At 32.3% G+C, this 24,692-nt stretch overlaps 1 protein-coding gene across 3 annotated transcripts in view; it reads right to left on the bottom strand.

Moving 5' to 3' along the window:
* The window catches only part of CCDC102B (coiled-coil domain containing 102B), an 836,813-nt gene that overhangs the window by 772,044 nt on the left and 40,077 nt on the right, over positions 1–24,692 (bottom strand). For 2 of the 3 annotated variants that reach the window (XM_074208366.1, XM_074208367.1), the window contains one exon: positions 11,805–11,913. The exons of the other annotated variant lie outside the window; for it this stretch is intronic. The gene's annotated coding sequence lies outside the window, so the exon portion shown is untranslated. The remainder of the gene's footprint in view (positions 1–11,804; positions 11,914–24,692) is intronic. 3 annotated transcript variants of the gene reach the window in all.

Genomic DNA, 24,692 nt, shown 5'->3' with positions numbered 1-24,692 from the left:
TGTATTTTGACATTGGTTAGTTTTGATATCGTAAAGTTTATTGAGTTATAACACTGAAAAAGCCAGTTTTTGTTTGATGTTGTCAAATCAAAGTACTGCCTTATATAAAAATAGCAAATTAGATAGATTTTTTCTACTTTCTAAAAGTTTATTAAGCCTTTGAATATAAAGCTTTACCCATTTCACACAAAATATATCCCACTTTTAGCTCATTTTTAAACTTTCATATACTTTCATTTTAAAAAAATAATATAAACTTGGGACAGTTAGGTGCCATAATGGTTAGAGCATGGCCCTGGAGTCAGGAGGACCAGAGTTCAAATTCAGCCTCAGACACTTAATAATTGCCTAGCTGTGTGACCCTGGGCAAGTCTCTTAACACCATTGCCTTAAATAAATAAAAAAATTCAAAAAAATAATATAAACTTAAAAATAATGAGGTCATATTTCAATTTACTCATAAAAACGTTGTAGATACATATACATATACTATTAAAGTGACTACATGAGCATATTTAGAAAATATGTTTATCCTAGTTGAATAGATAGCTTAACATAAATAAATGAATAAATAAATAAATAAATGGGTGAACAAATAAATAAATAAATAAACAGATAATGAAAGAATCAATCAATCAATAAATAAATGTTGGGGGGAGTGGGGAATGTGGTTGTGGAACCTGATTGAAGTCTTGGCTTTTCCACTGGGTGGCCTTGAACATGTTATTTTCCTCTCTTTCTTAGTTTCTTTATTTATACAATGTGATTTCTATGATAATTTTTCTAGCCAACTCATTCCCAAACAAAAACATCTAATCCTAGTACATTGTCAGAACTCCATAAAATTTAAACTGAAGTCATTATTTTGTACTCTATCAATAATTAAATTACATGTATCTGGCAAAACAGGCAAGAGATTTAGGAGTATATTTAGATCTTTTTAGGGTATATTTTTCATCAGAAGTCAGTTGATAGTAAGAAGAGGATGAAAGCTATCCTGAGACCATCGCAATTTTGTCCAAATCCTAAGTTCAGAGCTAGCGAGGGCACAATCCCCCAAAAATAGAAACAAATGAAAGTCAAGGACATACACAGGCATTTTATGAGACAATGGAAGAATGCCAGACGCTTTTAGAAAATGACAACTTCAAATAGGCCAATATTGGCACACAATCATGCAATTCAAAATGATGTGCTGTTTGCCAGGCAAAAAGTCACTATGAAGAGATGACATAATCTTCAAGGAGTTCTTTCAGTCTAAATTAAATTCTAAGCCACAAAGAGTGAGGGGGAAACAGTGAGTAATATATTGTTCTTCTTTTTGATCATATCATCATAAAATTACACAAAAATCAGAATCAAAACTTTTTATTTTTTATTACAGAAAAAGCAAAATATTTAGAATTTGAAGATATCCCACTGATCTTATAAGTCAATCTGTAATTGAGTAACAATAACTTCCATAGAATATGAAAAAAGCAGTCATCCAATCTATTACTGAAAACTTCCAATGAAGAAAAACTCATGGCCTCTCAAGACAATATCATAAATGGCTAGCTCTGTTACTCTAAAACTGAGGTTTTGCAACTTAGGCCTACTATCTAGAGCCAATCATAACAAGCCATATTTCCCCTCTCAGAGACAGTCTTTCAAATACTTGCAGATAGCCATTGCTGTTATATGAATCTTTTCCTACCCCACCATGAACTTTCTTTGAAGATAAGTAGTCCCAGTTCCTGACACCACTACTCAAAGACAAAAACTGAAAGCCGTACATCATTCTGGTTACCTTGTTGTGTAGCTTTCCAATGTATTGTCTTTTCTTAAATGTAGAGCACAGAGTTAAACACAAGACATAAAATGTGGTTTTGGCATGGCATCATATAGAAGTATCAACTTTTTCTGCATCAGAATCTCATAAAACTTACTAAAACTTCTATTTTAAGCAGAATTACTATTTAGAAATGTCTATTTTAACATCTACTGGTTTTATTTTTTTAAATGCCAAAGTTAAAATTTAAGGTTGACCTCATTAAATTGCATATCATTCAAATCAGTTCAGTTTCTCTAAGGACCACACAGACACACAGACACAGACACAGACACAGACACACACACACACACACACACACACACACACACAATCATTCAGTATGTTAGCCCAGTATCACATTTGCAAATGTTTGTTGTCAATATTTGCTAGAAATAATTTCTATCTTTTAATAATCAAATACAATTTACCTTTTGTTTTTAATTTGCAAGTTCATTTGACATTTAATTGAATTGTCTACTTTGCTTACCAATAAAATTAGTTTTTGGTTTGTTCGTTTTTCCACATTTCCTTTCCATATATTAAAATAATCTTCGAATTGTAAAGTATTGGATTAACAGCACTAATTTAGTGTCCTTAAATGAAACATAATATGTTTGTTTAACATGAAGCTTATACATTTATTACTCAATTGAAATTGCATAAAGACTTTACATACTAAGAAAATATTTCACTGATTTAAAAGTTCACCCAATTTTGACTATTTTAGATTTATCAGATGCACAAATTAAAGTTTCAAGACTCTCTGGCAATTCTATTTTTCTAATGTAAAGCTTACAAAGAGAAATTGTGCAACAGTTGACCCATACAAATAAAACTTTGAAATAAGAACAAACTTTTACAAAATGAGCATTTTGCTCGTATCCTATTGTGATCATAGATGTATAATACTATAGATACAGAGATATTCTGTATAAGCTCATTGTTAACATAGTTCCTAATTAAAGTATTTGAAAAAACAACTCAACTTTTTTTAATTATCAGAATTAAAAGAAATTTTGAATATTTGCATGCAATGTGGAAAGATGAAGTTGTGATGGTTTTACAAAGGATATGGTCTTTCTTCATTTCTTTGAGGTAATTTGGCAAAAGATGTTTTATCTTTCCAATTATTTTCTTCAAATTGTTGGTTTTTAGTAAAATGAAATAAAAGACAGCTATAATACACAGTATAAAAACACATCTTCCTGGGTTCAAATCTAGCCTCCAACACTGTTTGACTCTGGGCAAGTTACTTAAATCTACTTCCATCAATTCATAATCTGCGAAATGAGCTGGAGAAGAAAATGACAACTACTCCAGTTGTTTTTGCAAAGAAAAACCCAAAATAGAATCCCAAAACCCAAATGGATCATAAAGAATCAAACACAACTAAAATCATTAAACAACAATAATGAGACATCACTGACTTCACTTGAACCTATTATTTATTTTAGCAAGTTGGGTTCTTTTAAAAAGTAAAGATAAAGAAATGAAATACCTGGAAAGCTGACTATTAATCAAGTATATATTTTTTTCAGTTTCAACTCTTCCATAAGATCATTTGCATGAACTAGCTTTCTACTCAGAAATATATTCTGTGTTTTTGTTTATGGAAAATAGGTAGTAGAAAGTGTTTTGGGCTTTGTTTTTGTTTGTATTTTTCTGCTTCTGTCATATAGGATTTAAATCTAGTGAAAGAAACAGAGAATAGACTGAAAAAAGAACAAAAAAGTTAATAGGCCCCCACTATAACCTTATTTAAAATGAAAGAGAAAGAGTTTTTTTAAGAAATAATATCTAAGTAATAAAAACACTAAAACCTATTTTTAACCAGTTAATATTATAATATACTTCCCTACAAAGATAATTGAATATGAAGCAATAAACATGTGCTTCTTTAAGAAGCATCAAGTGTGGGGAATGGCTGAACAAATTGTGGTATATGTATGTTATGGAACACTATTGTTCTATTAGAAACCAGGAGGGATGAGAATTCAGAGAAGCTTGGAAAGACTTGTATGAACTGATGTTGAGCAAGATGAGCAGAAACAGAAGAACACTGTACACCATAGCAGCAACATGGGGGTTATGAACAACCTTAACTTGCTCAGTTCATCAGTGCAATAGTCAGGAACAATTTTAGGGTATCTGAAAAGGAGAATACCATCTGTAGCCAAAGAAAAAATTGTGGAGTTTAAACAAAGACTAAAAACCATCACCTTTAATTTTTAAAAAAAGTTATCTTATGTATTATGGAAATTTTCTATCTCTTCTATTACAGAAATTTTCTCTCTTCTTTTTATTTTTTTCTTAAGGGTATGATTTTTTCTCTCAGCACATTCAATTTTGATCAATGTATGGCATGAAAACAATGCCTTCTGAGGGGGTGGGGGGGAGGGAAGTGAGATTGGGGGAAAAACTGTAAAATTTAAAAAAAAAAAGAACTCTCTATGTTCCAGGTTCTATGTTGGAAAGAATAGGAGGAAGTGGGTTTTCTCTTTACCAAACTTGGTTGTTTTTGTTTTGTTGGTGTTTATATCTATAGAAAATAAAGTAATGGGTGGATCATTAAAAAAAAGCATCAAGTGGGAGTTGGGAAGTTGACTTATTTATATAACAAACTTTATATTTAGTTAAAATTTGAAAACTTAAGTAAATTTTGAATTATATATTTTATATATGAATTCCTTTGTGCATGTGTACATGTTTAATAATAATCAAAGTTATCATTTATGGAGTTCTTTAATGTTAGAAAAGCTCTTTATAAATTCTATTTTATCCTAACAAAATCTCTGGGAAATGATTATATTTATCTATCCAGTTGACAGTTGAGGAAACTGAAAAAGACAGAGGTTAAGTGACTTATCCAAGGTAATAGAACTAGTAAGTCTAGGCTTGAATTTGAATTCAGGTCTTTCTGACACCAGAAATCTTTCCACTGTGCCATCTACTATATCTAAATAGATATAGATATATAAAATATATTTCTATATATCTTCATTTATTAAGCACCTAATTGTACCAAGTGCTGAGGATACAAAAAAAAGGCAAAAGAGAATTCCTATCTTCATGAAGCTTGCAATCTAATAGAGGACCTAACATGCACACAAATATGTACAAATCATCCTATATGTTAGATAAGTAAGAAATACAAGAGGAAGGTGCTAGAAATTAAAGAGAATTTGAAAAATCTCCCTATAAATAATGAGATTTCAGTTGGAACTTAAAAGAAGTCAGGGAAATTAATAGAGGGCATTAAGTTGGGAGAGGATACCAGGTATGAAGAAGTCAGAAAAAAATGCTCTGAATCAAGTAATGGAGTTTCTTGTTTGTGGAATATTAGATCTAAAAGTATATAGAAAGGAGTAAGATATAAGAAGACTGAAAATGTAAGAGGATGGTGGGTTATAAAGGGCTTAGAATGCCAAAGTATTTCATATCTTATTCTGTACACAATATGGAAAACCTGGATTTTATTGAGTAAGGAAGAGATACACCTAGACCAGTACTTTGGGAACAACACTTTGATGGCTTAAAGAAGAAGGCATTGTAGAGGGGAGGTCAGGCAAACCCATCAGTAAAATCTATAGTAATAGTTTGGGTATGAGATTTTTGAGAAACTGCATTAGGGTGGTAGGAAAAGAGCTTCATTCTTTTGCTGTTCAGATTTGACATTCATATCCTATGATCTTTCCCTGCTTAAATCTTAATTCTTTAGACTTCCCATCTAACTATCCAAACATGTGACCATATCCCTATCAGTTCAGGTTGCATTTGCCTCCAGTCTAATCTCCAGACTTTTGGAGTAAGAAAAGTGTGCCCTTCACTCATATTTAATCATACTTTTCACATTCCAGTGATTCTGAAACCCTGCAGTTAATCTTCCAAACCTCATTCCCCCTCCGTCTTCATTTAATTATTTTTAATTCTGATCTTTCTCAAATCTCCCACCACAAAGTTTCAAACACAATCCAGTTCTTCCACTATGCCCTCTGAAATATATATGCAATATAGCTTTGTGCTATAGCAACACATTTTCTGCCATCCTTCAGTTTTCCTTTTCCCATTCCTCCAGTCTATTGATTATTATGGGAATATAGATTCTCCCTATTGACTCAGTCTATCTGGTTATTCATTTCGGTACTGATTTCCTTTTCACTCATCCTCTTTGGCTCACTTACCAAGGTAAGGGAATTGGAATATTACTTGCTTCCCATTCCAAAGGAATATTTACTTGCCACTTCCAAATTCTTGCCCTGAGTCACTTCTTCCCCCTTCTTCATCTATCATTCATATACCTTCAACTACTATCTCCTCCTTCAACTCTGTGTCAAATGATGAAGAGGTTTACCTTACCAAAGCTGATCCCTCAGCCTATATAAACAATTTCATTCCACAACATCTCCTGCCACACAATTGTCCTCTCTGTCATCCCTGCCATATAATTTTTTTAATCTTTCATTGCATTTTCCTACAAACATCCATCATGCCTCCACCCTGAAAAAAATCATTATTTGATCCTTATATCCCCACTAACTATTGTCCTATAGCTCTATTCTTTGTAGCTATACTTCTCAAGAAGAAAATCTATATTAGATGCTTCCATTTATTCTTTCTTTCAATCAAACTTCCAATATCATTCCACCAAAACTGTTCCCTGAAAAGTTACCAGTGATTTTTTAGTTGCTAAATTCAAAGATCTTTTCTCAATCCTCATTCTCTTTGATAAGAGGAGCCTTTGATACTGTTGACCTCTAAAAATGAACTACCAAGGAGAAGGTGGTAATCACTCTTCTAGTTCTCCTACCTATTTGACTCATTTCACAATCTGTTTTGTTGGATTCTCATCCTTTCTAATCAAATCATTCCCTGTAATCATCTGTTTCCCTCAGAGTTCTATTCTGTATTCTCTTCTCCCTTATTCACTTTTAAACTTGGTTATCTCATCATTTTTCAAGGATTTAATTGCCAACTCTATGATGATGACAAATCTTCCTGTCTTGCCCTAATTTCTCTGGAGATATCCAACTGGATATCCGATAGTTTTCTTAAACTAAATATATCTGTATAAGAAGGCAATATCTTTCCCACCAAACTCTCTCCATACCTACTTTCCTATTACTATATAAATCAACACCATCTTCCCAGTCTCTCAGGAGCACAATATAGAACTCTTCCTAGACTCTTCACTATATCTCACCTTTCCGCCTCCCCTCCATCCAATCATTTGCCAAGGTCTGTTGATTTTACCTCTGCAACATCTCATATACTATAAAAGGTATCTACTTCTTAAAACTTCCATAGGCAGAGAGAATATATTCACCAAATTCTAACTATATGGAAGCAATCATGACAATGTATTTAAGTGGTTAGATAAACACTAAATCATGTATTCACAATGACTTGTGCCTGTTTTGAAGGGAAAGCTATTTCTCCAGAAGGGAAGAGTTAAATAATTGGCAAGAGAAAAAAAATTTTCAGGGATACACTGGTGGGAGAAAGGAAAAGTAGACATTACTGACACCCCGCCTATGAACTTAACCCCCAGTATTCCCTCATAAGGTCATATGTTCAGTTAGCTTCACAGAAAAGCTTTACTTTTTATTCAATTCAACTCAATCCATCAATCATTTAAGAGTTATCTCTGTTTAAGATGATATTTTTGTCTTTGCAGAAAGACAAAAATGAAGTACAAGAATATAAATTCTATAAATTTCTACAAAAGAAATTTATTCTATATATAAATAAATATAAAGCTAGCTGGGTAGCATGGTGTCATAGTGAATAGAGAGCTGGACATGGAGTCATAAAGCCCTGAGTTCAAATCTAGTCTCAGAGATTTATTCAAAGATTTACTGATTATTCACTTAACCCTATTTGCCTTAGTTTCTTTATTTGTAAAATAAACTAGAGAAGGAAATGGCAAACTACTCCAGCCATCTTGCCAAGAGAACCCCAAATTGTGTCATGAAGTATTAGGTACAACTGAAAACTAATGAACAACAACAAAAGAAAGTAATTGGGGGCAAAGGAAAGAGCCAGTCAAAATACCTTAGGAATATTTGAACAAAGTAAGAAAATATTTAGAGGGATTAGTGTAAGAATTGACCTAATAGGACATACATGATTGTCAGAGGCAGCTGTGGTGCAACATGAAGAGCACAGGTTTTGGAATCAGAAGATTTATGGTTGACCAAGGGTTAGAGTCCAAGAACTTCAAATCAAAACCTACCTCTGCTGTTTAATGTCTTTCTACTTCAGATCAGTAATTTAGGTTCTCTGAATCTCACTCCCCAACTAAAATAAAAGTTACCTTAAATAACTTTCAAGATTGTTGCCCTCTTTAATATCTATGATCCTAAAGCCTCACTCTGAATCTCAGCTTCTCGATAATTCATGACCATGAAGAGATCAGTTAATCTCTCTCAAACTCAATTCCTTCATTGATAAAATTGGTTTAATAATGTATTGCTACATCATGGAGCTGTTGAAAATAAGAATGACTAAAACATATGTTAAAGTACTCACTAATTTATAAAAACCTAACTAAAATAAGTAATTATAACTTTGTGATCTTGCTTATGAATTGCAGCAATTGTCACAGAGACATCGGGACTTTACTGACTTTCTGTGTTATTATCAATATGTATCTGACAGTATTTTCAATATATCACACCTTCTGTGACTTCCCAATTTATTGACTAGTCCCAATTTCCTTCATTTGTTTCAATAAAATTTTCAAGAACAGATAATAATAAAGAAAACAATAGATTGGCTTCTAGGGAAAATCAAAAACCTATGACTTGCTTCAACTGTAAATTATAAGCCCATCAATTAAAAGTGAGCTAGTAGAATGTGACATATAAGAATAGAGAGAGGACAATGAATTAGACTTTCTTAATACAGAAAACTCAAATGGTCCAAGTGGTTTAAAAAAAAGAATATTCGGCTCAGTAACCTAGAATAGTTAAAACAAAGTTTAAATATAATGCTAGGCTCACTTTGGTCATTAAATTGTGCCATATCTAACCGAAATTGCCCAGTTGACCATTAGCTTATAGGGAGGTATTTGATTAGATAGATAGATAGATAGATAGATAGATAGATAGATAGATAGATAGATATAGGTAGATTTTATATAGTACCTGACTTTATACAAAAATCTTCATTGTATTTTATTGCACAAAGTCCAGAAGATGAAGTTACATTCTGCATTACAGTTAGATAATTCAATTTAATCAATGTTCAAGCACCTTTTTTTTACATCATATTCTGTTTTCTGATGAGTCTTTTTTTAAGAACATTTGCAAGCAAAAAAATCCTAAAATATTCAGGTAAGCTTTGCAGGAGAATGTCTTTGAATTCAAATATACAAGAAGTAATATATTTCATTCCCTATATTTCTTAAAAGAAAAATAAATCAAATATAGTAGAATAAGTCTATTTTTTTTTTTTTTTAGTTTTTGCAAGGCAATGGGGTTAAGTGGCTTGCCCAAAGCCACATGGCTAGGTAATTATTAAGTGTCTGAGGTCGGATTTGAACTCAGTTACTCCTGACTCCAGGGCCGGTGCTCTATCCACTGTGCCACCTAGCCGTCCCCCCAGAATAAGTCTATTTTTAAAACCTTTTCCAGAGCAACTCTGCTTTGAGATACTCTTGAATTTAAAACAATTTTCCGCTTTTTCCTACAAAACAAGTCATGGATCATAAAAGCACATTTGTTTAATATTGCATTGGTAAATAGCTTAAGTATGAAGAATTGTTTTCCCACTAAATCACTCTGCAAAAGAAGCTCAACTTATCTATACTTATCTCAAGCACATTAATAAAAACATACATTGTCTTCTAATGGAAGACAAAATAAAACCTTGCTATCCTGTCAATTCTTATTAAAAGAGAATAACACTGTGGCAGAGCAGAGAGAGCTGACCTGGAAATCAGGAAGACCTGTTATATGATTTGTGGCCCTGATGAAGTCACTTAAATTCTTCTCTAAAATATTCTCTAAGAATAAGTCACGGTAGGGGCAGCTAGGTGGCACAGTGGATAGAGCACCGGCCCTGGAGTCAGGAGTAACTGAGTTCAAATCCGACCTCAGACACTTAATAATTACTTAGCCGTGTAGCCTTGGGAAAACCACTTAACCCTATTGCCTTGCAAATAAGAAAATACATAAATAAGTCACAGAAGATATCTGACCTACATTGGTAGAATTCTCTTTATCAATTAAATCATATATTCAATCTCTGCCATCTTTGAGAGAAAGATATCATGAATATTTAGTGCTTTTCATCCAAAATTATATTGAAGAATCTTTGATTATTAAACTAAATATTAAATAAGAACGAGGTCAAGAAGATACAGGTTCAAGTTCCTGCCTTAGACATAAACTGACTCTGTAACCCTGGACAAGTTACTTAACCTCTCAGTGCTCCAGGCAATATTCTAAAAGGGTAACCTTGTCAAAATAGGTAACAACTTTTTATTGTTAGAAGGGATTTGAAGTTTATTGTTAGAAGGGATTATGAAGCTTTCTCAAAAGTTCTCTATATTAATAAAATCTCAGCTCTAGTCTCTATCCCATAATCCCAGTAAGAGAGAACTTTTATTTTTTTAAATTTTAAGTAAAGGAATGATTCATATCTTCAAATGCAGCAAAAATATAAATCACTGAAAAGTTGTGGATGGCATTGGATTCACCATCCAAATATTCAATGTGGTTAAACCCTAATCTCTCTAATGAGATCCAGATTCCATTACCAACTGCCTGTTGGCCCTTTCAAACTGGATGTTCCATAGATATATCAAATTTAGCATAAATAAAATATACTTCATTATCTTCCACTCCATTCACCTTAATATATCCTTCCCCAAGCTTCTCTATTTATGTCAAGAATATCAATATCTTTCTGGTTACTAAGATCTACAACTTTAAAATTATCCTCAATGCTCATTTCTCTCACCTCACATCTGGTTGTCAACTTACATTTTCTTCCTTCACAATATCTCACACATACTTCTTTCTCTCCATTCATATACCCACCACCCTACTGCTTTCCCTCATTAACTGAAACATGGCAATATACCTAATGACTTCCATGTCTCCTCTCTCTCATCCAGCCTTTACTCACTTCAGAGAGATTTTCTTAAAGCACAAATCTGAACATATCTCTCTGCTTCGTAATAAAATCTAGAGGCTTCCTATTACCTTTAACATCAATTACAGACTCCTTTGAGGAGCATTTTAAGCCAATTATCATTTGGTTGAAACCTACATTTCCAGGACTATTATACTTTATTCCTCTCTATGCATTTTGTAATACAATCTGTCCTTGCTATTTCTCATAATGTCATTTGGTTCTTCTATACAAACTATAACCCAAGCTTGAAATACAATACCTCCTCATCTATCCCTCTAAAAATATATGCTTCTTGATATCAGGGACTTATTTTTTGAATACCCAGTGACTAACAATGTCTGACATATTGTAGATAGTTAATAAATCTTGTTGGTTGGATGAAGTAGCAGTAGTTACACCATGTTTATCCTATTAACTCTTATCCTACATGGAGACTTTGGAAACTAAATTTGTTAACATCTCTACCCCAAAGATCATTGACATAAGACTTTTTTCCTATTGGTAGAGCAGAATGCCCTGCCCTCCATGAGAGGTGAGGCAAAGATGGAGAGAGGTAAACATTTTCAGTTCTCAGCCAGTCTCCATTTTAGGGATTCACCAATCAAGAACTTTCTTTGAGAGTGGTAGCAAGATGACTTCTACTAAAATTATGAGGATAAATGATTTAGGGTCACTAATAACTCAAATAAGAAGTGAACATGAAAGCCCCAACATTTCCTGCTTCAGTGAAGATCAAAGAAATGTGAATGAGTTGCTGCCATTGCTGGCACCCTTGTAATCTCTATTCTTTCTTTGGAGCTCTCATAATGGTGTTGTCCCCTCTCTTACAAATTGTTAACTCGGCACTCACCAATGGAATCTTGATGCTAGAATGGATCTCAGCTTCCCACTCTTCCCTTCAATCAGAGCCAAACTTCACTTAACAAATTCACTTTGAGTGTCTAGTTATGTGATAGTTGCTGTGAAAAATAAAGAAATTAATCAGAAAAGGTATCTGCCATTTGGAAATATATTTTCTTCTAGTAGTTTGATAATGCCTGAATTGTTAACTTAAGGGATTGTGAAGTAGAGACAGACATGCTTAATTACTTGAGTTCTCCCTGGGAAAGACCATGATGGTAGTGGGTAAAACAGAGCATAGATGGGGCAGGGGAGGACAGTACAAAAAGTAACGAGACAAGCAGCGAAAGAGGGGCTAGAGAATATAGAAGTAGATGGCATAGGAATGAGAATGGGATGGTGGAACAAAATAGATAGTATGGGAAAAGGAGCAAAGAGGGAGAAAGTCACAGAGTAATTCACATAACTATGGATTAAAATTAGGAGCACTAGATGCACCTTGAAAGAAAGATTTCTTGGGGGCAGAAGTTTATGCATTTTCATAGGGTTTAGAATGCTACAGACTCTTATTGGTGCTAGCTTGGAGTTAGTTCTTCAACATCAATTCAAATTTATCCAGCACTATTTGGTGTTCTGCAAATGCCTGAACCTTATCTGAGGTTTGCTTATCATAGGATAAATAAATTTTATCCTGATTACTCACATCCAGGGTCATCTCCAATTGTCCTTATTCTTATCTGATCACTGAATCCAAATGGCTCCAGAGGAGAAAGTGAAGTTGGTGACTTAGCACAGCACTCTCTCACTTAAATCAAATTCGCTTCCTTGTCATGACACCACCTCCCTAATGTCAGGGTCTTCTTTGAGCATGTAATATAAAACATCATCATAGGACCAAAGAACCCTTACAGTAAAGCCTAAATAGTTTTCCCTGATTTAACACATGGTGTCAGAAGGAAATTTTTAATTAATATTTCATGCAATTGATTTTGGTTTTTAGAACCACACACACATAAACATACATACATACATACATACATATATGACTTCTAGGTTTTCTTTTCAATACTACTTCCTGCTGTTGCTCCTTTATCTTGGATATATATGTATATATATACATATATATATATGCATATATATATTATACTGATGAAAAAGGGAATTACTGGTTGTTTATACATCAGTAAAAATGAGTTTAACAGCCTTCTCTTCTATACTCATTTTATTTCCAACAGATAAGGGGAAAGTAATAGTAGAAAAAAATAAGAGCATAGACCACCGCAGAATTTCCTTAGCAACAAGGACAGGGCCAAAACTGAGAGTAGAAACTCAGGAAAAAGGGAATTTGGAAGTACAGAAAAATGGAATTACCTATTTTACATTTTTCCCCAAAATTGGTTTTGTTTCACCTAGACAATGTCTGCATAAACAAATTACAAATTAGCAAATATTTCTGATTTTTCTTCAGAAGAAAAAATCTCTATCTTGCCATTTCATTGCCTCAATTAGAATATTTATTTATAAATTTTACAAGATATAAATTTATTAAAGCCAGCAAACAGATTTTATTTACCAATAATACTGAAGTACTTGGTACAGTTTACCATTTTTGACTACTGATTATGCTAATAATCCACTTTTATCAAATGTTTCTTTCAATTCATTGGCATTATGCTGAAAAGAAATCTTTTCACTGAAAAGGAATCTGTACTGAATCTAATTTTTTTTTCTGAATCTGATTTTAACAGTGATCCAAAGCAATTTCAAAATAGCCAATTATAACTGTTGCTAAATTCTAGTTTGTTTGCTGATCTTCATTTTCTCTATTAAATTGTCTACTCTCTTATTCCTCCCTTTGAATTTGTAAACATTTTGTATTATTATTTGTATTATTATTTTTCTTTTTCCTTTTACTTCAATTCAAATGAACTATTCTGGGGAGTTTGCCCATTGCCATCATTTCTTTTTCATAAACATCTGTGACTACTTAAGCTTTTCAAAATGCAGAAGCATTTATGGATATTATTTGTTGGAATATTAAAAATAGTTTCCATTTTGTGACATCGTCCTGAAACCTTTTTCTATTTTTCCACATTTGTGAGTTTTTTAAGCAATTTCAATTGAGTTGAAATGATCAAAATTGATCTTTAAAGACTCAATCTTACTATATTCCTTTGCAAATTAATGTCACTAGTTTCCAAAAATGACATGCATGAATTCTGAAGATGAGTGATTGTTGAATGATGTAGCAACCTCTCATCCAAAAACTGTTGACTTTTTTCCTTAGAAGAGTGTTTCAAGATTGTATTTAACAATGCATGGTCTAAGAATAAGAAAAGAATGTTATGTGGAACTCTGTCCCTGGTGTTTGTGATGAAACCAATTTGCTTTCTATTTAATTTTCCATTGGTTCTCTTAAAAAGTATACTATAACTTTAAGAAATTTTTCTGAAAAAAAAAACAGGTCAGATATGAAGCCTATTTTTGATAATGAAAGTAACTGAGAAGCTGTTAATTAGTAAACAATCTATATGATAAGAAGGAATAGACTACTACAAATATAGATATCAATTGAAAGAGGGGAGAGAGTTATTTTACTTTTCTTCTAAAGAGTCAAGAAAGGCTTCTTAATGGATAAATACAGGCATAGAATTTTCCAGATGGAGGATATGATGCAGTATGAGATTGTATATCCCTTTCTTTTCTTGCTTTCCTAGAAGCTATTCCTCATGGTTGCTTAGATGGATGTTGAAACTGAGAACTTTTGAATAAGATCACAAAGGAAGAAGAATAAAGAACTCTTAAGAAAAATTAGTATGATCTGTCAGGAGAGAAAAGATTTTTGAAACCCCAAATCAGGGAAGAGAAAAGTGCCCATAGAGACTGCATGTCAAGATAAGATTTAGGGTCCTATAAAAGTTAACATTCTATTTAGAGTCTGTGAAGAGAAAGAGAGAGAGAGAGAGAGAAACAGAGTCAGAGACAGAGACAGAAAGAGAGATAAATGATAGAGATATAAAGATAGACATTTGCATTTGTGTCTATTTAGAGAAACAGTTAAGAATTAGAAATAATCTCATATATTTTATTTCTTTCAAAAGTGTGCTCAAAGGGGCGTCTAGGTGGCGTAGTGGATAAAGCACCGGCCTTGAAGTCAGGAGTACCTGGGTTCAAATCCGGTCTCAGACACTTAATAATTACCTAGCTGTGTGGTTTTGGGCAAGACACTTAATCCCATTTGCCTTGCAAAAACCTAAAAAAAAAACTGTGCTCAAAGAAATTTTCTTTGATTTTTAAAATAAAGTTTATTTAACTCTACTCAAAATGTTTATTCTTAGTAAAAAAAATGAATTAAACAGAGAAAAATGAATTAAAGAAAGCATGGAAACTGATAAAAAGTATTTAGAGTAGACTAAATGCCTTGGGGTGAGATTGTGACACCCTGCCATACCTGGTGTCCCTTTACTTAGAGTGCAAAAGCTATTTTTTTTGTAAAACAAGTCTTCAGTTTCCAAGTGTTTGCTGTTTTCAATGAAAAACTTACAAGTACTGATTAGTACCTTTTTTTTCTTAAATGTATCATCTTAAAAGAATTGCCTAGGACAAGGTAAGTTAAATGATATTCCCAACACAAGTTTATATCCATGGTTTCTTAACCTACAACTCACAATTCCTTGTAATAGCTCAAAAAGTCCCTTGACAAAGCCTCTTTAATATCTATTGACTCCTGTCAAGGTTGAGAAACCTACCTCTCTGTTTTCACTGCTGCATGCTGCCTCTGAACTTCTACTGCAACAGTTGCTAGTGTTTATTGTAGTTTATTTGTCTCACTGCTGTTAGAATTCTCAGTCAATGCAATCTTCAGCTGTTCCACCCTATGGCTATATCACAAAGCATTACTTCTACTCTTGCTGCACTGGAGAAGTGTGACTCTTTTAGAAAGAGACACACTGAGTCACAAGGCCTCTGAGCTAATCAAATACATTTTCAGTTCTTTTCTTGTCACACTTGAGGGAAATGAGGGGATTGGAGCAGCAAGTGGTAGTGGGAATCAATTGAACCACAAGGACTCCATTTTTAAGACTTAATTCTGGAGCTAGCTCAGTTCTCTTTCTATTAAATTATTAACTCATTTTCTGTCTTGTGAGAAAATTTTATTCAGTTATGGAAATTGTGGCATCACATTGTTACATTGTTTGAACCTAGGCCTGAGTGGTTGGAAAACTGAACAACTTCTACCATTAAGGAAGGACTTAGGTTTTGTTGACTAGAAATCCAATCAGATTCAAAAATTGACACAAGGAGTTTCTCATAATTATACACCTCAAGCAACTCATTGTCTTATCTGAAAATTGACCCTACACTGATCAATTAGCTTCCTGTTTCCTTGTTCTTTTGATTGTTTTCAGATAGTTTTTCTGAATTCAGGTAATTGTACCTGTTAGCTCTCCCCCTCCCAATTAGGAAAGTCCTTAATCTTTCCATCATTTAGAAATCAGAGGACCTAAGGTATTGTTTCCTTTTAATTACTTGATCTTATTTGATTGATTATTTGTAATATAAAATCTTATTACCCTGTGTTCATAGTCCAATCCTAAACTAAGGAAGGAGCCTGATTCTCAATTTGTTAGGCAATTGACATTCGTTGCTTAATTCTCAGAAATTTGAACCTTTGTTTTCTTAGTCATTTTATCATTCACAAGCCACAATGCTAATCATTCACAATGCTAAAAGGCAGCTCAGGGATGAGGAAGAAGTATAGAATTAGCTTACTTTTTGTTCTTTTTTGATTTTTCATTACTTTCTATGTATTTATATCTCTTTACATATTTATAAATATATATTTCCCCAATTACATGTTAAAATAGCATTTAACATTTTTTAAAAGTTTTGAGTTCCAAATTCTCTCTCTCCCTAATCTCCCCTGTTCCTGAGAAAGTAAATTATCAGATAAAGTTTATATATGGTCAATCATGTAAAACATTTCCATATCAATCATTTTGTAAAACAACACTCAAATAAAAGAAGAAAATGAAAGGAAGTGAAAAATAGCATGCTTCATCCAGTATTCAAACTATCCATTCTTTTTTCTGAATGTAGACAGTACACTTTATCATTAGTCTTTTGGGATGGCAAATTGTATTTTAAAGCAGGGAATTTTGGCTAAGAAAAGAGTGGTAGATCAACGGATTAGATTAGGTACAAATTGAAATACAGTAAAGGACCATAATAACCTAGTATATGACAAACCCGAAGGTCTAAGTTTTTTAAAAAAAAATTCATTATTTGATAAAAACTGCTGGGAAAACTGGAAAATATTATGGTAGAAACTAGATATGGACTTTGATTTCACCATATAGAAACTAATTTTAAAATGAGTATATGGTTTACACATAAAGGGTGATACTATAAGCAAATTAGGAGAACATGTGGTAGTTTATTTGTCAGAGTTATGGATATAGGAATAATTTAGGACCTTTCAAGACACAGAGAGCATTACAAAACGTAAAATACATAGTTTTGATTATATAAAATTTAAAAGCTTTTGCAAAAACAAAACCAATGCAAACAAAATTATAAGGAAAGCAGAAAACTAGGGAAATTTTTTTGTAATGAGTAGCTCTGATAAAGACCTCATTTCTCAAATATACAGAAATGAGTCAAAAATATAAAAAAATAAGTCATTCCCCAACTGGTAAAGAATCAGCTTGCATAATGGAAGGTACTTGTCTTAATTTAATGTGGCTAGATTTTATTTACCTCTTCCTCATCTATGTTAATTACATGCCTGACACTTGCTGAATTATATTTCAAATGCTAAGAATATATACACAAAATCATTTTATTTATGTTTTGAATTCCCATAATCCCCCTCCTATCCCCCAGATATCCTGTATATCCTATATATTCAATTCCTAGTAAGGTACAGTGAGTCCTAGAAGCATAAATTATGGTGATATGAGAAAAAGTAGAGCGAGGAGAAAGGAATAGAAAAACAGAGAGAGATAGAGATAGAGGATAGAAATAATATTTTGTATATATAACACAGTTACAGAAAGATTCATTCTATCTTTGTACTATCTGTTTCTTAGATTATAGGGGGTGAAAGATGCTATGTTCCTCATAGCTTTTCTACTTAAGGACAACATCCAAGGCAATCATGTCATAATTTCCCACCTGATTGTAGAAGAACACCATCATATTCCTGTACCTGGTGCCATCCAGTCCCCCTTTTTAACTTCTATTATGTTATCCTCCACCATTAGATTGCAAGTTTATTAAAGGAGGGGACTATTTATTGTCTTTCTTTGTATCAGTACACAATGCCTGGAATGTTTTGGGTTTTGTGGCGATGTTACTCTGTCATGTTCAACTCTTTATGATCTTATTTGGGGTTTTCTTGGAAAAGATACTGGAGTGGTTTGTCATTTCCTTCTTCAGCTCATTTTATATATAAGGAAGCTGAGGCAACTAATGTTACATTTCATGCTCAGAGTCACTCAGGAAAAGTCTGAGTCTGAAACTGAATTGACCTATCTATTCCAAAGGGCAATTTGTAACTCTGCCCATATGACTAGAGAACTGTGCATCATACTCTTTCATCCAACGATGTCACTATATTATGTCTGTATCCCAAAGAGGAAATGAGAAAGGACCTATTTGAACAAAGTATTTCTAGAAGTTCTTTTAGTGGTGACAAAGAATTGGAAATTAAGGTGATGCCCATCAATTGGGGAATGGCTAAACAAACTGTGGTATGCAAATGTAATGGAATAATGCTATTATGCTCTAAGAAATGACAAACAGCATGATTTCAGAAAAAATATGGACTTACATGACCTGATATAAAAATGAAATGAGCAGAACTGAGAGAACATTGTACACAATGACAGCAACATTATATGATGATCAGCCAGTTATTCTGTGTAAATACAATTATCCAAGATAATTTCAGTTGATTCATGATGAAAAAAATTGCTATCCACCTCCAGAGAAAGAACTGATATAATCTGAATTCAGATAGAAGTATATACTATGTTTCATTTTCCTTATTTTATATGGAGGGGGGACAGGTTTTTTTTTGTCTCACAATATAATTAATCTGTAACTACTTCATGTTTTGCATGAATACTTATGTATAATCCATATCAAATTTCTTAGTGTCTCAGGAAGGAAGGGAGGGAGAGAAATTGGAACTCAAAAGTTAAAAAAAAATGTTCAAACCATTTACACGTAATTGAGAAAATAATGAAATATTATTCAAAAACTAATAAATAAATAAATAAACGAATAAATGAATAAATGTTTGTGGACTGTTCATTAACTGTTGACTTAATTTCTCAGCCTCATCATCCTATTCTGTAAAGGAAGGCTAATGGCAACTTCTGAAAAATATAGAAATGCTACTTTTTGTTGATGGAGTAAAAAATTCAGTATTCTTTAATGCCATTTTCCCACTTCTTTAACTTGCTAAAAAATAACATTCGATTAAACTCAGTATTTTGAACATATTTCTTGAGCTCTTTTGATGAAGTTGTTTCATTAAATTTCAGTTCAATTTCATTGAAATTCAACTAAAATATATTTACTCTTCCCCCCTATATGTTAATTTAATCATCTCATAACCAGTGTAGTCCTTCATAATGATATCTGATGTGGTTAGTGGTCTGCATGAGACCCCATTTGGCATGACTATTTTCAATTAGAACATATGTTGACTTGTTTCTAGTGATTTTTGTTGCAGTTTGCCATCTGTGCTTATGAATCCCAACTATACCCCACTATTTTTACTTCATTATTTGTCCTTTGCAGTTTAGAAGAAAAATTTATACATGTTTTAAATGACTAACAGAAATACCTGGCCTAATTTTTTTTTCCTTCTGTATCCCCCTTTTGCCCTATTTCAGCCTTTATTGCTTCCCTTCCAAGAGTTCCAGTGCCCTTAAATAAAATTTCCCCGTGGTTTATACTTGGTTTACTCTCCCATCCTCCAGACTTTTTTCTTTCCTTTCCCCTCCCACCTCCAGGAAAGATTGATGTGCTATGATTTGTTTTAGTTTCTCAACATCGTGGTCTTTGTTTTGAGTATTGTGTGGAGCCTGAGAAAGAAAAATCTCTTAAATGATCACAGAAAGAGTCTTTCTCCAGATAAAATACAGTTAATTAACAGGATTCATCAAGATACATATAATTTTAGATCAAAAGAAAAAATATAATGCTTAAGCATCTTGGTTGATCCTGAGTAGGACCAGCACTGTTTGCAATAGCTTTTATGTTTCTCATTTTGAAACTTCATGCTTAAAGCAATATTAAATGATTTCATAAAAATGACACTCATAGCAAAGCCATCAAATTGAATCATATTGAATCAGATTGGCATTTTTTAAATTGATTTTTTGGTATATTTCTCATAGGAATTTCAAATGATAAGAAGTTTAAGTTGAAAGAATGTAAAGAAAAAAATTTTAATGTGAAGTTACTTCTTAGAGAAATGCTAGTAACAATAACATTTTCATTAAAGAAAACTTTTCTATCAGATATACTCATCTGTATGAATAAAAAATTCATTGTTGATGAATTTTCATGATTTTGTTATTCTCTTGCATAGCAAGAGATGATTATAAAGTATAAAATAAATATAAACCATAATGCTTACTTTCATATTTAATAATTCAATTTAGTCTCAAAATGTTCATTTCAGAACTTTTTTGAAAAGAATATTTTTTTAAAAATAATGATTTTGTTACAATATTTTATTTATACATTTGTTTTACATTGCTTTCATTTCTGAATGTATTCTTAACCATCCACCTAACAAGCATACAAGATCTTGTAAAAAAAATTTTTAAAAAGAAAAAATAATAAGTTCAATAAAATTAACTAACACAGCATCACTGTATCTGGCAAATAGTAAGCATTTAATAAATATTGTTTGACTAATTGACAGACATCAATGAAGTCTAATAGTACAGGCACTGTTTCATGTCAAAGTCTTCCACCTCTGCAAAGAGGGTGTCACTTTTGTCACTTTTTTCAATGAAAAACTTGTTCATTGTATCTAAATAACATTCAATTTTATTTGCTATTCCATTTATCTTGCTGTAGTTGGTGCATATTGTTTTACTGGTTTTACATACTTTGCTGTATCAAGTCATATAAGTCTTGAAATGTTCATATTCATCATTGTATAAAGCACAATCCAGTTATCCTTCCACATCACAACTTTCCACATAGCAGTTTTAATATATCATGGATTGGCATAAGCAAATAAATGGAAATTATTTGGGAGTTTTTCAAAAGTCACAGATGACACACAAAGGCCAGCAGACATAAAAGAAAGTTCTTTTTCATGCAGTATTTTTCTTATCATTAACTTACATGTAACCCATGACTAAATTTTACAATAAGGTACTGTAAAAACTCAATAAAAGAAAAAGAAAAAAAATCAGACTTCTTCTCTGGTCTGAAAGGAGGGCCAAAACATTTTACATGGAATTTTCAGATCATGGGGGTTCCACACATCTGATCCCTATGATTACATTCATGAACCACAATTCTTTTTGTGATTCTCCAATTAAATGCCATCTAGAATGTTTTGAAGTTTTTGCTAATATATAATTTACTAACACAAATATTTTGGTGTATAAAGGGTGTCCCAAAATTCCTAATGTAGTTTTGAACTATTAAAGCTTAAAACTACTTTAAGACTTCTAAGATGTAATGTCTATGGATTTTTGCTCTCATATTGTTCTCCCTGACATATATACCTGACAATTGCATATCTAGATCAAGAACTATAGAATTTTCTTCACTTTCTTAGCATAATTCCAAATTGTTTTCCAGAATGGGTTACACGGGGCAGCTAGGTGGCACAGTGGCAGCCCTGGAGTCAGAATGGGTTATACCATTTAACAGAACTACCAACATTATATTAATATGCCTACTTTTGACAGTGAATTCAATATTCATGTATTTTGTCAAGTTTGAGTTGAAATGAAGTTCTTTTGATTTCCATCCAGTTATTAGCACTTTTGCATATCTTTCTATATAGTTGGCAAGAGCTTGCAATTATTTTGAATACAAACTACTGATAATTGATAATTCCCTACTTATTAGTGGGGAATAGTTCTAATCTTAACTATTTTTGTTAGTTTTACACAAATCTTGGAGGTCAAAATACTTATCAATGATATTTGATGCATAATTCTTCCCCAATAAATCTTTTAAAATTCTCCTGCATACCCTTGCCACTTTGATTTTGTGGATGCACAAGTTTTTCAATTGTATGAAATTAAAATAATATATTTTCTCTTTTGTTGACTCTTTAATTATTTTTAAGGTTTCTCTTCATACCTTTCTTTTCCTGTTCTTGGAGTTCCTCCTTTTTTCTGATTCAAAAGGGAAAAAAATACATATTATAGTGCTTCTCTCAAATATTTTGATTAAGGAGGGTACCAAAGATAATCACTTCAAAATTTACTACCTGGCTTCTGGACTTCATCATATCCTTTTACTAAGTAGCTATTTTTAATAACCATAAATATGATTAAAAGAACTTCAATATGGTATCATATTTGTCTTTTGATATAACATTTACAATTTTAGTGCAAAATAGTAGTTACACAGTATCATCTTATTCCAACCATTAATATATATTAATTAGCATATTACAGATAAACGTCTATTAAGTGACTAATATGTACCAGGCACTCTGCTAAGTACTGGGAATATAAAAAGAAGCAAAAGATATTCCCTGTACTCAAGGAGCTTACAATTTATAAATGCAACCAAATAAATACTAAATAAGACATACATGGAATAAATAAGAAAGAATTATAAAAGGAAAATCATTGGAATTAAGATGTGTTAGAGAAAATTTCCAGTAGAAGATGAAATTTTAATTGGAACTTAAGATATCTGATCTGGTTATATTTTCTTATTTTTTTAATTTATGATAAGTCCTTTAAATTTCCAATTGAATATCAGTCTAAACTTCTTGTATAGTGTAAGACATTGGTCTAAATCTTATTTCTGCCAAATCCCTTTCTTTTCTAGTATCTCCAACAGTATTTATCAGATAAGGAGTGCTTCCCTATTTTCATACATTTTATATATTAAGTCTTTTCTACTGATCTACTTTTTAAAATTAATATTTAATGATTTTAATAATATTTCCTTTATATTAATATTTCAAGTCAAGAAGTATTATTCCTCCTTTATTCCTGACTTTACCTACTCCTCCCCAACAAATTTTCCATTCAGATTCTAGACTTTTTGTTCTTTCAAAGAGATTTTTTATTACTAATATTTTTGAGTACTTGATCGATAATTAGTTTGGGTAATATTAGCTTTATCACCATGAACATCCATTGAATTCTTCTTAGGAACTCTTGGAATAAGTCACAAGTTACATCAAACAATAAATGTTATTCTAGAGGTGTCAAAGTCATAACATGAATATATACCTACAACATTTTTAAATTCTTTAGTATTTTATAGCAGTATTTGGATCTTTTAAAATTTTTCATATTTAATTAAAATTAGAGGGGGAAATGTTGAGAGTTATTACAAGTAAAGAAGAAAAGACAAATTTTCTAAAAGAAATGAAATAACAATGGAAGCTAATGTTGGCAAGGAATGAAATTAGATAGAACTAAATAATGTTAACATAAGAGTAGAAACTATTTTTTTTTTGTTTCCCAGTACATACTGACTGAGAAAGGGAGACTAGAGGTAGTTTAAGGACATGGTAGGATCTCAACATAATTGTTGGAGGATGAAACAGTTTTGAGTGTGTTAGAGAAAGTCAAAAGAGAAACATCCAAATCTGAGGATAACTAAGGGGACAAGTGGGTGTATGAGAGCAAGGTTTTTTGCAAAGAGAAGGGCTATTTATTTCATCATTAGAAACTGCAGTAAAGGAGAGAATGTCGAATTAAAGCTTGGGAGGGGGAGAAGAGAGATCTCACAATTAATGATTTCTATTTTCTAAGTACAAGGTCCTCAACCACGACAACTGAGAGATTAAGGAGAAAAAATAAGATTTGGAATAACCACTAGAGTTGTGGAAATTAGAAGAAATAATTAAAATTAAAAAGAATTCCTTGTCTCTGGTTGAGATTAGTTAACATAGAATTGTAGAGGATCCATTTGGCTTGGTTGTATGACTATCTCCAGCTCCAGTCAGTCTCATGTGAATAAAAGTGAGGAGGTAGATGAGATCATTCCAAGATAGATATCTGGCAAAGTATGAATATCAATAGTGCTGAAGTTCAGGACACAGGTCATCTCTCCAAAGAATTCATACTCAAACTTTTTCCGAATCAAGTCATTTGAGAAATCCCATTCCCTAGGAGTAAGCTAGTAACCCAAAGGAAGACAGGAATTTCCTAAAATAAGAACAATAAAGATTGACTCTTCCTTTTACTTGAACATTTATAGACCATTGTAAGGTTATAAACTAGTCTAATTTCAATAATTCTGTTTTTCAGGAAATAGGAAAGCCATGAAAAGGGAGAGGGATGGAATGATGATAGAGCAAATGATGGATCAATTTGAACACATACAAGATTTACTGTTAAGTTTGCTGTTTTATATGGATACAGTTCATTATGTCACTCCCTTCCTCCTCCCCCAAAGAAGGAAATAAGATGATTTAAGGAGTTGTCTCCCTTGAGAGAGAGAAAAATATGTGGAATAAACTGTTTTCTCTCCAATGCTTACAAGCAAAAAGATTATGAGTACCATGGATCATTCATGCAAGTCTGAATCTGAGATAGTCTCTTTAAAGATTAATCCTCCTACCCTACAACACTAAGCAGAGAGGTTTCCTCTCTCTCAGTATTAAGTAGAACATCACTGGTTTCCACATTTTCCCTGGCTATCATGATTGTTAAAC

The sequence above is a fragment of the Macrotis lagotis genome, chromosome X (genome assembly GCF_037893015.1).
Source record: "Macrotis lagotis isolate mMagLag1 chromosome X, bilby.v1.9.chrom.fasta, whole genome shotgun sequence".
Taxonomy (NCBI): Eukaryota; Metazoa; Chordata; class Mammalia; order Peramelemorphia; family Peramelidae; genus Macrotis; species Macrotis lagotis.
This window is presented reverse-complemented; position numbering and strand designations above follow the sequence as displayed.